The sequence below is a fragment of the Lissotriton helveticus genome, chromosome 2_1, assembly GCF_964261635.1.
Source record: "Lissotriton helveticus chromosome 2_1, aLisHel1.1, whole genome shotgun sequence".
Classification (NCBI taxonomy): domain Eukaryota; kingdom Metazoa; phylum Chordata; class Amphibia; order Caudata; family Salamandridae; genus Lissotriton; species Lissotriton helveticus.
In genome coordinates, this window is record NC_136059.1 from 183660156 (window position 1) to 183676120 (window position 15965).

Here is a 15965-nt window from a genome sequence, read left to right on the forward strand (position 1 = left end):
GTGATTTATGAGAGTCTATTACAGACATTTTGCAGAGAAATGTTGGTTTATGTTTCATGCAACATCCATTAAAAAAGTTTTGTTTAGATAAAAACAGGACTTCGCACATAAGAAATGTGAGGGGGTCACAGAGATTATTTGCTGTAATATTAGCGAGCTGGTGCTGTGTTACAATATTGAAAACCCACGTCACTGTCCCTGAATAATAGATGTAAACCCATTTAGAATTTGGATGATGGTGATTGTACACTGTACGTGACCTGGCCAAAGAGGGCATGTAAGAACTGACATTGGCTCACAACTTCAAAGCTGTTCTGAACAGGGGCTCCAAAAATAGGTTTGGCCCAGGGCCTCCAAAATTCTTTAGATGTCCCTGCATCTACATGCCTGAAAGATATAGGGCCCCATTAGGATGGAGGGCAGATCCCCCCCCACCGGGCCGGCTGTAGCCACAGCCGGCCCGGCGGGGGCGATCTGCCCGCCATCTGTGCATAAATGACCCCCCCCTATATTATAATGGCTGGTGGGTCCGCAGCGGACAGAAAGACCGTCCGCTGCTTTTCCGCCCAGTCAACATGTCGACCGGGAGGAAAAGGGTTCTATATGGTGGCGGTGTCTGAAAGACACCACCAGCCATATTAGTATGTGGGTTTACAGATGCCTTTCCATGGCGGCGGGGGGTGCACATGGGGGGTACCTTCGGTACCCCCCTGCAGTACCATGCACAACATGGGAGGCACCGCGCGGTGCCTGCCATGTTTTGCATGGAAGTGCACAACAAGCCTCCCTGGCATTGTGGCGGGCGGTGTGGAGTGCCCCGCCCGCAACAATGTTAGGGATGCTGGATGTGCCCGCCACAGTGGCGGGCGCATCCTAATGGCACACACAGGACCCCCGCCCTTATGGCGAGCGGTCCCTTTTTACGACGGGATGGCAGGCGGACTTTGTTCGCCCACCATCCTAATGTACCCCATAGAGTTAAAGTACATATATGTGAAGTTAGGTGGAGAAAATATACATATACCTAGCTGTCCATATTTTTGGCCTCAATATTTTGATATGAGTCACCCTGTCTAGTTGCTAAGCTCACAAAACTAATGCTGCTAATCGCATGGAAAACTGCAGCTGCAACCAACTAGACATTCCTCAGAGAGGTTGCTGACAGCCGGCCTGATTGTATTTTCACAACATGTCTTACATTCCAAAAACAAGTACTTTTCAGAGGAATGTTATCTCTCCAATCCATCTGAATAAACTAACATTTCCTTAACTTGTTATGAAAAGCAATAAAGTGAAACTGGACCGTGCTGGAAAGATCCTGAAGAAGGCCGAGGGAGGTGGAGAAACTCTCTGTCAACTGACGTCATATATATCATATGCTCCTGCGTTCCCTAATGCAGACCAACAGAACTTGGCTACTGTAGCAGGTCTCACAAGCCGCCATGTAATTGTCTTAGTTACGCCGGTGCTTGGCCCAAAGGAAGAAAGGAACAACCGGAAAATTCAGCGCAATATTACTCGTAATACCGGTAAGTGACTCTGTCAGCACAGGGCGCCCTGTCGTTCGCCTCGGTTTCTGCTCTGTGATTGCCTTTGAATGTGAAGGGCGTGCGGGGAAGGCGCCCTCTGAACAACATTAATCTCCCTTGTGAACATTTGGTGAGGATTTGCAGAAAGTAAACACTCTTAACTGGAGAAAGGTGGGATTTCTGTTGACAATTGACCCATTTGACCCATGAGCCAGCTTCTCCACTTGGCTCGTATGTTTTTCATCATGGCAGATGGGGGTCGGTCCATAGCATGGCCCCTTAGGACAGCCATTCTCATATGAGTTAAACAGTTACACCGTTAACACACTCAGGCAGTGGTTCCAAAACTTTGTAGAACCACCACGACCCACTTTTTGGAACAACAAACTTTCGCGACCCACCCAGCTTTAATGGACTTGAGAAGGGGTGATTTTTTTAATGTAACTAATGCATCGTGTGGTATGTATTGTTATTTGCAGAAAGCACGTTTTCCATTGAAAAGGCCACTCACTTTGCACAGACATAGGGCCTCATTTATGAAAAGTGGCGCATCGCTGCGTTAAAACAGCGATGCGTCACTTTTGACTGCGCCCTCCTTGCGACACCAATGATGCATCATATTTACAGTATGACTCATCATTGCGCAAGGAGTTACAGATACGTCAGTATTTCTGACGTATCTGTATGGCGCAAAAGTGACGCATCGCTGGAGTGTGTCACAAAAGTGACGCAACTCCAGCAATGTGTCTTTTCACAAGGGGCAAGCCCCATGTGAAAGGGGCTGCGTCAGTCTTACGCCTGCTGTGAGGCAGGCGTAAGAAATTGACGCATTTGTGTCCTAGAAGTGGCAGTGTGAAATCACATAGATTTCACTGCTTCACTTCTACGACCCTTTCTTGCGTCAATACGCCCCCCTTGCATACATTATACCTGGCGCAGGCATAATGTGGCGCAGTGGTTTACAAAGTGACGGATCTACCTAGATGCGTCACTTTGTAAATATGGCGCAACAAGGTGCATTTTTTACGCCACTGGTGCATCACAAAAAGTGACACACCAGCGCCGTAAAAGTGACGCATAGCCTCATAAATGAGGCCCATAGAGTTTTACTGATAAAACATTATAGTGCACAGCTCTCAAATGATATTGTTCAGAAATGGGGCTTCTGTGAGTATTTATCGTTTCTGTATCAGCAATTAGAGTGTTTTTTATTTTCTTTTGAGCCCATTAAACTCTCTGTATCCAGTGCACTTCAGACTTACAAAAAACGTTTGCCTTCATGTTATGTTAAGTCAAAGAAAGAAAAGTAAACGGGAAACATCATTTACTACGAAGGCATCCCCACGCATAACGTTTACCACGGTACACTTACCACGCAAACGTTTTTTCAACGTGGGTGCCTTCCACGACCGTCTATACCACGAAAGTACGTTCAGCGTGGGTTGGGGGGAGACGTGGTATTCCGTCCAGTCGTGCTGGGGGGGCTGGGGGAGGGTTGGGAGGGGGGCTAGGGGGGCTGGGGGGGTCTCCCCCCCAAAAAATAACAACAATTAAGGAGCGATTTAGATTTTTAAAAAAACGCTCTGTGTTATTAATGAAGTAAAAGGAAAGAGCCTCCCCCAAAGACGTGCAGTGTACGTCAAAAAAGAAGTCCTTTATTTATTTTGGAAGACGTGTTTTGACGCTTGTTTCCATGGTAGATGGAAGTAAGGGCTGCTGGAGAAAGACGTGCAGGTAAGACGTGGTACAATCCTTCGTTGTAAATTCCAGCATGGTAAAGCCACTTGCGATGTAAATTTCGCGTGGTTATGCCATGCGTGGAACTTGAAATCGTTGAAAAATCATATATTCAAAGTAAACACGAAACCAATTTTAAAAGAATAAGCAGCCTGACATTTTACCTCTGTCTTTGAATGGCAAATGTGACAAAATAACACAGAATTCAAAGGCATCTTTATTGCCGAATTTTCTCAACTCACCGAAAATCGCCTTGTGACAACCCACAGTTTGAAAAACACTGCACTAAGAGCTTCTGAGAGCCTGCATGCATCATATATTGATGACTACACATTCCACCTCTAAAGGAAACTTAGGCTAAACAGAATAATGGAGTGGCAAAGCCATTATCATTTCACCAGTAGAAAAACAGGATATGATGTCATCCTTAGATTACCAGATTACTTTGTGTCACCGGGACTCCATGTGCGAAGTACTAGACCTTGGGTCTGATTCACACTTCTGTGTAAATTTGCTATTTTTTTGCTGCTCACACACAATGAGTTAATGGTAAGTTTGTGACTGCGAGGCAGAGAACCCCGTGTGTTAAAGTATGGGCCTGTCCTATCTTTTTATGTGCTGAGTTCTCCACCTGACTGAGGAGTCTCCGTAGTCGTAAACCTACTATTAAGTGATAGTTTGTGAATAGCAAAAAAATTGTAAACTTACACCTTTATGAATCAGCCCCCTTATCTTTACAAACAACCTAGTACTGTATCCACATAGTTCACTATGTCATCAACATGTGATTATTGTTCGTCATCAATTGAGAGCTGCCAGTGAGGTCAGAGATGCCAGCATGGGCTAGTTGCAGCACTTTACAGGGCCACGTGGAGCGGTAGGGGATCCACAAACCTGATCCAGGCTTCTCTGCATCTTATTTCTTCATTGCTACGATTGTTGAGTCTTCTTCTACCATTGCCCCCCCCCCCCTGTTCTGGTGCCGTCAGGAAGAACTAAATCAAAGCAAGAGGCTAAAACTGCTGATCTCTGGACCTCTGGAAGGAGAGGTGGCATCTCTGCCCATTGTTTTGGCTATCAGTTGGTTCTGATGATTCTGGACTGCCTGGCTGGACCTCAGGGTCAGATTGGTAACGCGGGCACTCGGGAAATGGCCGAAGGGCCAGTAGCCGAGTTCTGACTGTGGGCCCCTTTTTTGGGTAGCCTGGGGGCTGTATGTGCCTTTTGGTTGCCACCAGCGGTCCAGTGGGTGCCTAAGTGGCCTTCTAGAGACAGCAGTAGCGGCTCCTGGAGGGAGTGCTGCAGGGCGGTGGGGCAGCGGTGGGGGAGGAGCAGGGTGTGGGGTAGTAAAGTATGGCATGCGACCGAACAGAGGTAAGTAAACAAATAAAAAAATAAAACGAATTTCGTTGCGCGCACTGCATCGCATTTGGCAATGCAGCACGCGCAATGAAATTCGTTTTATTTATATATTTGTTTACTTCCGTCCGTTCAGTCGTATGCCGTAGTTTACTACCCCCCAACCTGCTCCTCCCCCTCCGCCGCCCCACCGCCCCGCAGCACTCCCTCCAGGAGCCGCTATTGAGAGACAGATACAGTAATGGGCCGGCCCATTACTGTATGCTGATTGAGCGGGGGCAGGGGGTCTGAGCAGAAGTGGTATTTCTTGCATTCATGTGTGGCTCAGCAGTATGAACTAATCTGTGCAATTTTTTTAATCTACCTGAAGGTAATAAAACATGCCCCCACCCCCTTTCTTTTCATAAAACTTCGCCAAAGCAGTGTTTTGCAGAAAGGCAATATGCAAATGAGGGCCACCTTTAGCGTGCCCAGACCGATTTTTGATCCCAATCCAACCCTGCTTGACCTCCTCTAAGCTCGCTACTACAGGCACAAACGGGCTTTTGTTTTTCGACTCGACGTGTTTACTGTTTCCTCTGTTTCGGCCTCTTTTCTATTGAAATGCCTTAAAATCGTTACTTTTATTTATTGATTGTAAAAACTCGTACTGTGGATAAAATGAGAAGCCGTAAATAAAATCCTGCAATTCACAAGCAGGACACCTCTCTCCTCCCATGGTTTGATTTAGAATGTTTACAGGGTCTCTGACTCCTGGTGAGATCAAATATGGGCCGGAATACTTAGGCTGGCACGCATGCGCTGTGGACGCTAAATACCTGCTCCTTGAAGGACTGGGGGGCTGTGATAACCCGTGTGCGCCGGCATTCTTTATTTTTTATTTTTTCAATATCTACCAATCTTATTTGGTATAGGGTTCATTGTGAATCTTGTTTTTACTTTGTTTTTTTTGTGCCAAAGGAGAGTAATCCAATAATGCTGTGTATTCATGATGTATGTTCCGGATGCCCACACAATGACAGGTAACTACCATATGTAAATTGCAACCCCTGCTAGTATATGAATAATGATATCATTTTTTTCCAATTCAGTTCAATTCAATGCATTTATTATGCTCGTTCAACATAAGCCTCTGAGCCATACAACATTAATTTGAAATTGTGGATCATGCATCATAAAATCATAACTAGTTCTAAAAGATTAGATTGTAAAAAAATGTAACAAGAAAAGTATTTGAAACAGTAGGCATTAGAAATAAGCAACAGCATCACTCTATCTAGATTATTAAAATATACATTTTTGTTTGAAAAAGGGTCTCAAGCACTCTGACAACAACAAGTAGGCTTCTGACTTTGTTTATTTGAATTTGAAATCAAAGAAGGGCGGGGATGGAAGAGCAAGTTCTTTTACGAGGTCCTACTCCTGTGCTCCTCCAGGTTGGAGTTGCATATATACCACGGGGAGGAGTTAGTTCCTCCAAAAAGTCACTGCACTACTTAGTGCTACATGGCTGAGGTTATGTCGCTGGGGGATCTGAGTTTGCAGATCATGATGCTCTCACACACCTGTTAGGGTGTCATGCTACGTCATAGGGTGCTCCTCATCAGACCGGCACGGCAATGTCTGTCGGGCCTGGTGGCTTCTTTGGGGGAGACCTTCTGATCTGAGGATGCCGTATGTGAAGTCAGTGGGGCAGGATGCAGTGATTGTGAACATGTGAAAAAGTGATTTTAAAAAAAAGGTACTTGATCCCAGGAAGAAATACGTTTATTTGAATGTGTGGGACCGTGACTAGGTAAAAACAGTGGTGCTATCTAGTGGTCCCAAGGTACCAATATAGCATCAATAGTGTGTGGTCAACATGTATCGTGCCATTAGTGCTCACCCATTGGGCGGCACTTCTTCAGGACCAGAGTGATTGGTGAATAACCCTATGGGGCGAGGGGTCTCCACACTAATAGGTGATGACCGAATGAAGTAGGGGCCTGGTACCAGAGTTTGAAACCAGACAAAGTTCTTCACGTTAGGGAGTATGGAATACTACTCCATAGGCATGAGTGGTAGCCCCGACTTCTGGAGGGGACACTTCCATGTCCCGTCGGGCAATGCTGGCTCACCTGCTCGGACCCCTCACATCTGAATATTCATATATTTGTTTATTTGAATACAGTAGTTTCTCGCTTCCACCACACACTAGCCAACATGTGTTTCGCTCTGGAGGTTATTACACCTATGGACTTCATCAGGGCTACCAGTAGGTAAATATCACAAACAAATATTATGTGTTCGTTTGCACATTTATATACGAATCTGGCTAGGACAGTACTCCTGCAACATGCAGCGGGCCGTTCCTGGTTGCATGATACAGGAGTGCTCTCCTAGGCGGATTTGGATATTGATATACGATATAGATCATATATATAAATGTCTTGTATATACAATATATATTTAGGACTTTGTCTGTGCTGGAGAAAAATTGGTGGCTTTTCTTCATCTCTGAGCATCCATTTCCCATAACAAGGACTATACAATTGAACCACGTTGTTTGATATTACATACCGAGTGTGTGTGCACCAGGAAATCCGTCCACCTCTTTTTCATGACAGTACATTACTGTTTCACTAATTTCCCCAGAATCTTCATGTTTTCATACTCACTTGCACTAATTCTAAGTTTCTTTAAATCGGTGCATTGCATGTGGCAGTTACAGAGTAATGGGAAGGCAGTTAAGTGGCCGTCAAGGAGCCAAAAAGGCAAACAGACAGCCATCTTGGTGGCAACCTAAAAACACAACATTAATTAACTATAGCATACACAAAATAATTCAGTGTGTTATTTAAAACTGGGCGGACAGAGGGGCTTAGCGCGCACCCAAGATGGTCGCGTGAGCTTAGGGCTCCCGGACCTTCGCCACCTCCACCGACTATCCTGAACCCTATCCTGATTTGGACGACGGGTTATTACTGGCACGGCCCTGCTGATCGTTTATCCATTTTCGGACTTCGATTTGGACATCGGGAGCTGAAGATATGGACTTTTGAACTTTTTCGGCCTGCTCCATGGTACTGCCCCCGGGCTCGGTTTCTCTGCCAGCCGGACAGTAATTGAACAACAACGGATCATGCGAGCCTCCTTTGCCCGGTTTTCTACTTTCAGTTTCGTTTCTCGCGCTTAGACCTACTTGACTTTGTTTCCATCGCCCTGGCTTGCTGCTTTCAACCTCACCACTATTCACCGACTGGTGACTCGGCCCCCTGCCATTTATCACTTGGTGACTGGTTCGCATCTTCATTTCTATATTGTTGCGGGCGCATCGACTTTAGCCATTTTTACTAGGTCTCAGACTACCCTTCGGGGCGCACAAACTAACTTTGGGAGAAGACTCCCCGATGGATGAAGAACTGTCGTTGAGGGACGTCATGGGCGCCATTGCCGGGATGAAGGCCACGCTGGGTCAATAATATGAGGCCCTGGCCCACAAGTTGGATACGGTCGCTATCGATGTTACCTTGATCAGGGCTGACCTTGCAAAAACCAATGAAAAAGTCAAATCCCTCGATCTAAAGACATCTAGTCTGGTTACTGACGTCTCCGATTTACAGGCAGAGGTCGGTAACTTGCGAGCCGCCCGTGACTATCTCACTTGACGCCTGGACGACTTTGAGGGCCGTGCACGACGAAACAACATCCGTCTGGTTGGGGTTCCGGAAACTTCAGTAGCATCCTCGGTGGACCTGCTGGTGGAAGATCTGGTCCTGAATCATCTAGCACCCAAGGGCCTCAGCAAGTTTTTTGCTGTTGAACGGGCACACAGGATCCCGGGTGGTCCGCCTAAGCAGGGCGCCACTCCGCGTCCCATCATTGCTCGGATCTTTAACTTTCGGGACAGGGATGCGATCCTGCAAGCGTCACGCCTATCTGGTCCAACGGCTTATGAGAACACTGCAGTCAGCTTCTACCCGGACTTTACCCAGCAGGTTCAGAAGCAGCGACTTGGATTCCAGGGGGTGAAAAAGAGACTGAGGACTAGAGACATGAAATACGCCATGCTTTTCCCGGCCCGGTTACGTGTGGTGTACAACGAACAAACATTTTTCTTTGATCATCCAGGGGCGGCAAGTGACTGGCTGGACACGCTGCCCCCGGGACCTGATCGTTCTGACCACTCTGGACACTCCGGTGGTGCGGAGGGAGGCCCGGTGGAGCAGGAATAGGGGGCGGCATCGGCTCCCGGTCCATCCTGTTGACTTTCGGCTGTGGTTTGGTGCTATGCCACTATTGCTTGCTGTCATGCTGTCTTATTGGGGTGTGGGTGGGGGGGTGGGTGAGTCTTCCTCCTCTGGGGTTCTTTTCGTAGAATAGTTGTATGTTAGGGCGACAGGCACACTGCAAGTTGGGGTGGCTTTTGAGTCTTACGAAGGGGTGCGGGGTGGGGGGTATGGTGTATGGGGTTGTTTGGGGGGTTGGGGGGTTACAGTTTCTGTTTCATTGTTTTCTTCAAGGCATATTATTGATGATCTCCTGTTGTACAGTGTCGCACCCGGTGTGGGGTGGGGATGGGGTTGATCTCTGGGATGGGGGTTAGGGGACTTAAGGTACTGTGTTGGAACGTGAACGGGTTGGGGATAGGATCAAACGGGGTGTGGTGTTGCAGCTCTTGCGACGGTTGTCCCCTGATGTGGTCTTGCTTCAGGAGACGCATTTGCTTGGCAATACGTGCCATGCAATGAATAGGCGTGGCTATCGTCTCGTCGCGCACTCAGGTTTCACTTCTGGCTCCAGGGGGGTGGGCATTCTGGTTCATAACTCCCTCCCTCTTGCTGTTGACGACATCATCCTTGATGACAGGGGACGGTACGCTGCCATTGTGGGGCGCTGGGAGGGAAGGGTTGTCACCCTGCTCTCCGTCTATGTGCCGCCGGGTCTCCAGACTATCACTTATGCGGATCTGGGAAGAGTGATTTTGGGAGTCCCCGAGGGTCTGCTTGTAGTGGGTGGGGATTTCAACTCTGTAGTGTCGGGGATGTGTGATCGCTACCCTCCCCGAGACATTGCGAAGTCACAATCCTGGTTGGGGGATTTCCTGGAGGCTTTAGGGCTCACCGACTGCTGGCGCCTGCTTCATCCTGGGCAATTGCAGTATACTTTCCATTCTGGTGCCCATGGCAGTCTTTCGAGACTGGATTATTTGCTGATGCCCTCCTCCCAGGCCTCCTCCATAAGGGAGGTGAAACATCTAGCTAGGGGTATCTCGGATCATTCCTCACGGTGGTTGGTAGTGGACGCTCACTTTGGGTCGGAGGGTAGGGTGGCCCCGATACACTCCTGGTATCTCCGCGACCCCGGGGTTAGGGCGGAACTAATTAAAACGATTGACCAATACTTTGCCGAAAATGTGGGTTCTGTGTCCTCCTCTGTCACATTGTGGGAAGCGTACAAAACTGTTATTCGGGGCCAGGCCCTCTCCTTGATTGGCAATGTCTAGAGACGTAGGCGGGAGGAGGTTGTCCGTGTTGAAATTGACATCACTGTTCTTGAGGGGGAGTTGGAATCCGAGGTCACCCCGGAGAGGCTGCACCTTTTGGGTCTAAAACAACTTGAGTATAGAGCGCTGGTGACTGATGCGGCGAAGGAGATGAGCAGGGAACAACAGGGACGTCTGTATGATGTGGGGGATAAGGCGGGGAAATTGCTTGCTTGGCTGGATAAGAGGAAACGTGCGAGTCGGGTGGTCCCTGTGATTGTTGATGTGAATGACGTGAGTATCACCGACCCTGCTGATATTGTTGAATGTTTCGCTGACTATTTCCGGGAAGTGTATTCCCCCGTCTCTGATAGATCTGAACAGGACTCCCACTTGCTCCTGCGAGATATCTCGCTGCCACGTTTGTCCGACCCTGAAAGGGATCTTCTAGAGGCTCCGCCTACAGTTGATGAGGTTGTTACGGCCATCCGCTCGGTTCGCTCGGGGAAGGCCTCGGGTCCTAATGGGCTCCCTGTAGAGCTTTACAAGCTCCGTCCGGATGTGATAGCACCGTATCTGCGGTCGATGTTCTTGGAATCACTGGAGGCGGGCTCCCTCCCTCCTGACCAAAGATTGGCTTCCATAGTGGTGATCCACAAGGATGGCAAGCCACGTGACCGCTGCGCCTCCTTTAGGCCCATATCATTGATTAACGCCGAACCGAAGATTCTGGCCAAAGTGCTTGCTAACCGCTTGGTCACTGTCATAGGCGATCTGGTTCACCCGGACCAATCCGGATTCATACCCCATCGTAACACGGCACTTAATCTCCGGCGCCTGCATGGAGTCCTCGCGCGAGCGGCGACTCTGCGTGAACCGGCCATTTTGGCGTCTTTGGACGCCACCATGGCGTTCGACACGCTGGAGTGGCCATATCTGTGGGCGGTCCTCTCTAAATTTGGCTTTGGCCCCACCTTCATCGACTGGGTGAAATTGCTCTACACCGACCCCTTAGCCCAAGTGGTGGTAAACGGTCGTGTCTCGGCCTCCTTTGCTCTTGGTAGGGGAACGCGCCAGGGCTGTCCTTTGTCCCCTCTTTTGTTTGCCCTTGCTTTGGAGCCATTGGCAGAATGGCTGAGATGGGAGCCGTCCTTGAGGGGCATTAGATGGACTCCGGAGTTTGAAGACCGAATATCCTTATATGCAGACGATATACTCCTATATCTTACGTCGCCTCGGAAATCGTTGATCGTCCTTTTTGACGTTTTGACTTCTTTCCGTAAAAACTCCGGTCTGGTCATCAACTGGTCGAAGTCTTGCATCTATGTTCTATGCGGCGAGGCTCCTCTCCTGCCTCGTGGCTGTCCTATTTCGGTGGTGCGGGAGGGATTCAAGTACTTGGGGATTTTTATCACCTTGGACCCTGTGCTTCGTTATGAACGCAACTTGTTGCCCCCTCTCCAGCGCCTCCGTGCCGATGTGACTGCGTGGGGCAGGCTCCCTCTCTCTCCTCTGGGATGGGCGGCGTTATTTAAGATGATGTCGCTCCCTCGGTTCCTTTATGCGTTGCAAAATACACTTGATATTGTGCCCGCCCGCTACTTCCGGGAGATTGAAAGTCTACAGAGACAATTGGTGTGGGGGGCCGTCCTCGTATTGCTCTTGCGAAACTGACGCTCCTGTGGTACGACGGGGTATCGCGCTCCCGGACATCCGCCGCTACTATTGGGCCTCTCAGCTGGGGGCCATCAACCACTGCACTTACGGTTCTTTGCCGAGCCCGGCGTTTGAAATGGATAGATGGCTGCTGCCTGGTGGAGACTACAACAGGGCTCTGTATGCGAAATCTGCAGGCGGATCTCTCACGGGCCCCACTAGGACGGCGGTGCAGGTGTGGCATCGCGCTACAGCGGCCCTGGGCTGGGCTGATAAGCCGACCCGTGCCACCCCGCTTTATGCGTCGGAAAAACTTGGCTCCCTCTGGAAGTCGAAGGGTTTCGATAAGTGGGATGTGATCGGTATCAGCAGGGTGAATGATGTGTGGATCAAGGGTAGAGTCAAGACGTTTGAGGAGCTGAAAGTTGAGTATGACTTGAATGATAGAGAATCCTTTCGATATGTGCAAATCCGGCACGCGGTTTTGTCTGTATTTCCCCCCGGGCTCGGATATTCCGGAGGCGTCCCCGCTCGATGATCGGGTGCTAGACGGGCATGTCCCTGACGGCACGATCTCACTCATATACAAAAAGTTGATCAATGCCAGAACCGACCTACTGAGTAACCTTCGAGAGGTATGGACTAGTGACGGTCTGGAACTCGATGACGAGGATTGGCAGGCTGCGATCTCTTCCCCGAAGGAAGTGGCTATCCCGGCGCAGCTCCGGTTTGTCCAGCTCAAAATTCTCCATAGGGTCTATGTGACTGGTCCTCGTTTGGTTCGAATGGGGTTCTCTGTGGATGGACTGTGCAGGCGTGGTTGTGGTCTGGTGGGTACATTTCTCCATATCATTTGGGAATGCCCTGCGGTGATGCGCTATTGGACTCGCGTGCATGAAGTGATGAGTGAGGTCACGGGTGTGCAATCAATGCCTGAGGCGAGGCGGTGTCTGTTGAATGTCTGGGAGCCGAATTATTATGACCTGGCGCAGCTTCGGTGGGTGACCTCGGGTAATATGATTCCTAAGAGAGACATTGCTGAATTGTGGGGTGCCCAGAGGCCACGACAGTTCTGGTGTGGCAACAAAACATGGATTGGTGCATGTTTAGGGAAAAGACAGTGTATGTTTCCCGTGGCACACCCCGTAAATGGGGGAAAATTTGGAATCAATGGAACGCATACCGTGGTGGCATCTGTACTCCCCCCCCATTCAGAATTGGATTCTGACCTGTTATCCTCCCAACCTGATGTTTCCTCCACGGGAATTTAGATATCTTGCTTATTCCTGGTCTCCCCCCCCTCCCCAATCTCATCACATACTTCTGACATTTGATTTGGATGTGTGTGTCCCCCCAGCGCCGAAATGACACAACTGTAATGTATTGCCTTGTTTTCTGTTTTTTCTTTCTATGTTTATTGTTCTTTGCATTTAATAAAAAGATATATAAAAAATAAAAAAAACTGGGCGGACAGATGTCCCATCCGCTGTATTACAAGTGCATTAAAACCTATGGCTTTTGTAAAATAGCGCACAGATTATCTGCCACGTTTTGATGAATTATCCCTCTAAATAAAAGCATTATTTAGGCAATAAAGGGGTTAATAAGATCTAAACATTTTTTGGGGTGGGCAACATTTTGAAATGTTTGCTGGGCTTTATCACAGTATTCCATGTGGTTTAAAGTCAGGCAGGATTGGGTATTATGCTATCTTACATTTTATATCATATGTTATCTTCTGTGTTATATACGACAAGCTATTGTGGTAAATGCCAAATTGTATGTGCTAATTTCCTCCAGTGCTTGCAATATGTGCTCTACTCCTCGGGTTGCCCAGCTAGCACTGAGTGAGCACAACTGTACTTTAATGACAGTCCTTCTTTGGGGTAGAAAGGGTCCAGCTTACCCAAGTACTATAGCTAACATTCCCCCTTTTAGACATAATGGGGTTCGTATTAAATTGGAGGGAGTGGACCCCCAAAAAATCCTGCATGAAATTGTCACTTAATGTGGCGAGGAGATTTTTTATTGCTTTAAAGATGTTGTTATTTCCACCCAGTTGATAACTAATTTTATTAAAACACTATCATTGATGAGATATAGACCGCGCGCTACCGGACAAAAAAAATAGGCAATTGACAGGGTAGGTTGATTATACATGCACACAAGCCCTAAACAATTGAAACAGGCCCTACACTGCAAACCAAGAGATAATGCAGTTATCAAAAGCCTATGGGTCAATTAAAATACTGTCCTTGAGGTAAGGTAAAAGGAACTACAGAAGCTAGCATGGGATAAGCGAACTATGGCAGCAGATACTTGTAATAACAAAATGTTTTTGGAAAAAGTGAACTGGCCATTTTAAAAATATAATTTATTTCCTGAGCTGCTATCCCATGTTACATGTGAAGAGTGGGTATTCCATATCCTAAGTATTTTTAATCCACCAGATTATGAAGTATCTAGGGCAGCAAGTATAACACAGAGTAATTGGCCCATTCTACCATTGAATATAATAACTAAAGGAGTACAGATGGGATTGAAGGGAAGTAAGGGGGGGAAAAGCCCTGGGCCCAGACGGGATTCCAGTAGATGTCTATTTAGCTGCAACAGATGTATGGGGGACTATTCTTACCAGGGTATTTTATACAGCTGTGACAGAGACTATCCCTTCTTCGTGGGGCAAATCTGTTATTATTCCTATTTTTTAAGAAAGGTAATAAATCAGAAGCAAAAAACTACTGACCCATGTCGCTTTTAGACTCCTCAGTAAAGGTGATGAGCAAATTCCTTCTAGTGAGACTAGAAGAGTGGGTAAATAAAAATGGGATACTCTCCCCAGCACAATACGGTTTTAGGAAAGGGGTAGGGACCATAAAGCAATGTATCAACTTGGAATTATTAATAGGTGAACACACGTGAGCCAAAAGAAGGGAGATTATATTTATGCTTTGGAGACCTTAGCAGTACATTCGATCTTGTTGACCACTCAATTCTATGGCCGATCCTGCTTAATTTTGCTGCACCTAAACCAACTATCTGTTTCCTTGCACGGCTGTATGAGATGTTATTAAGTAAGGTACCATATGGACAGCGGGGCAAATACACACAAAATTGTGATGTGAAACAAGGCATTCACCAGGGCTGTGTTCTTGCTCCACTCCTTTTTCACTGTTTATTAATGAGGTGGACAAAGTTTTGCAATTTGTTCAAGCTGATGCCCCATAAATCTCTGGTAGCCCTATACCGGTGCTGCTATATGCACATAATGCTGTGCTGCTTTCTAGGTCCCCGGTAGGCCTACAGTGATTTGATAGCTTTAGGGATTTTATTGTTGCAGGGAAATTGCTAATCAATAAATCAAAAACATTTACCATGGTATGCGGACCTAAATTAAAGAAATACAAAACTTTTTATATTGATAGTACCCCTGTAGATACTGTTAACACTTTTTGCTACCTGGGAGTAACTTTTCAGGTAGTGGGAATTGGTCACATAAATTAATCAATGTTAGATCTAAGATGACCAGGAGCACACACAGGTTTTTTAGATTTGCTTCAAAATTAGGCAATCGCCCAATAATGGAAATGTTAGGGATGTTCTGGATCTTTCATTTAAAACCCATACTGTACCGGAAAGATGGAAACAAGCAGTGGTACTCCCGCTCCCAAAAAAGCCGAATTTAAGTTGGGATAAGCTAGACAATCTTCGCCCAATCTCACTCCTTGCCTACCTGGCCAAAGTGGCCGAAAAGGTGGCCAATCTTCAGTTGATGTCTTATGTGGAGGAGGCCAATCTGCTCCATCTTACTCAATTTGGCTTCCGCTCACGTCACTCCACTGAGTCAGCACTGCTTATGGCCACCGAGACCATCAGGCAAGGGGCAGATGAGGGGCAGACAATGGCCCTCATTCTACTCGACCTAAGTGCAGCGTTCGACACTGTAGCACATTTCACCTTGCTACAGTGTCTGAACAAGGGTGGAGTTACGGGGGCAGCCCTGAAATGGATTCAATCCTTTCTATCAAACAGGGGCTTTCAGGTTAGACAGGGCGAATACTACTCTCGTAGGTTCAATTTGGACCAAGGGTTACCGCAGGGCTCGGCCCTGAGTCCAACCCTGTTTAATCTGTATGTGTCCCCCGTAGCCAATATTGTGGAAAGCCATGGCATGCAAATAGTGTCATATGCCGATGCCACAGAACTGGTCATCTCGCTGT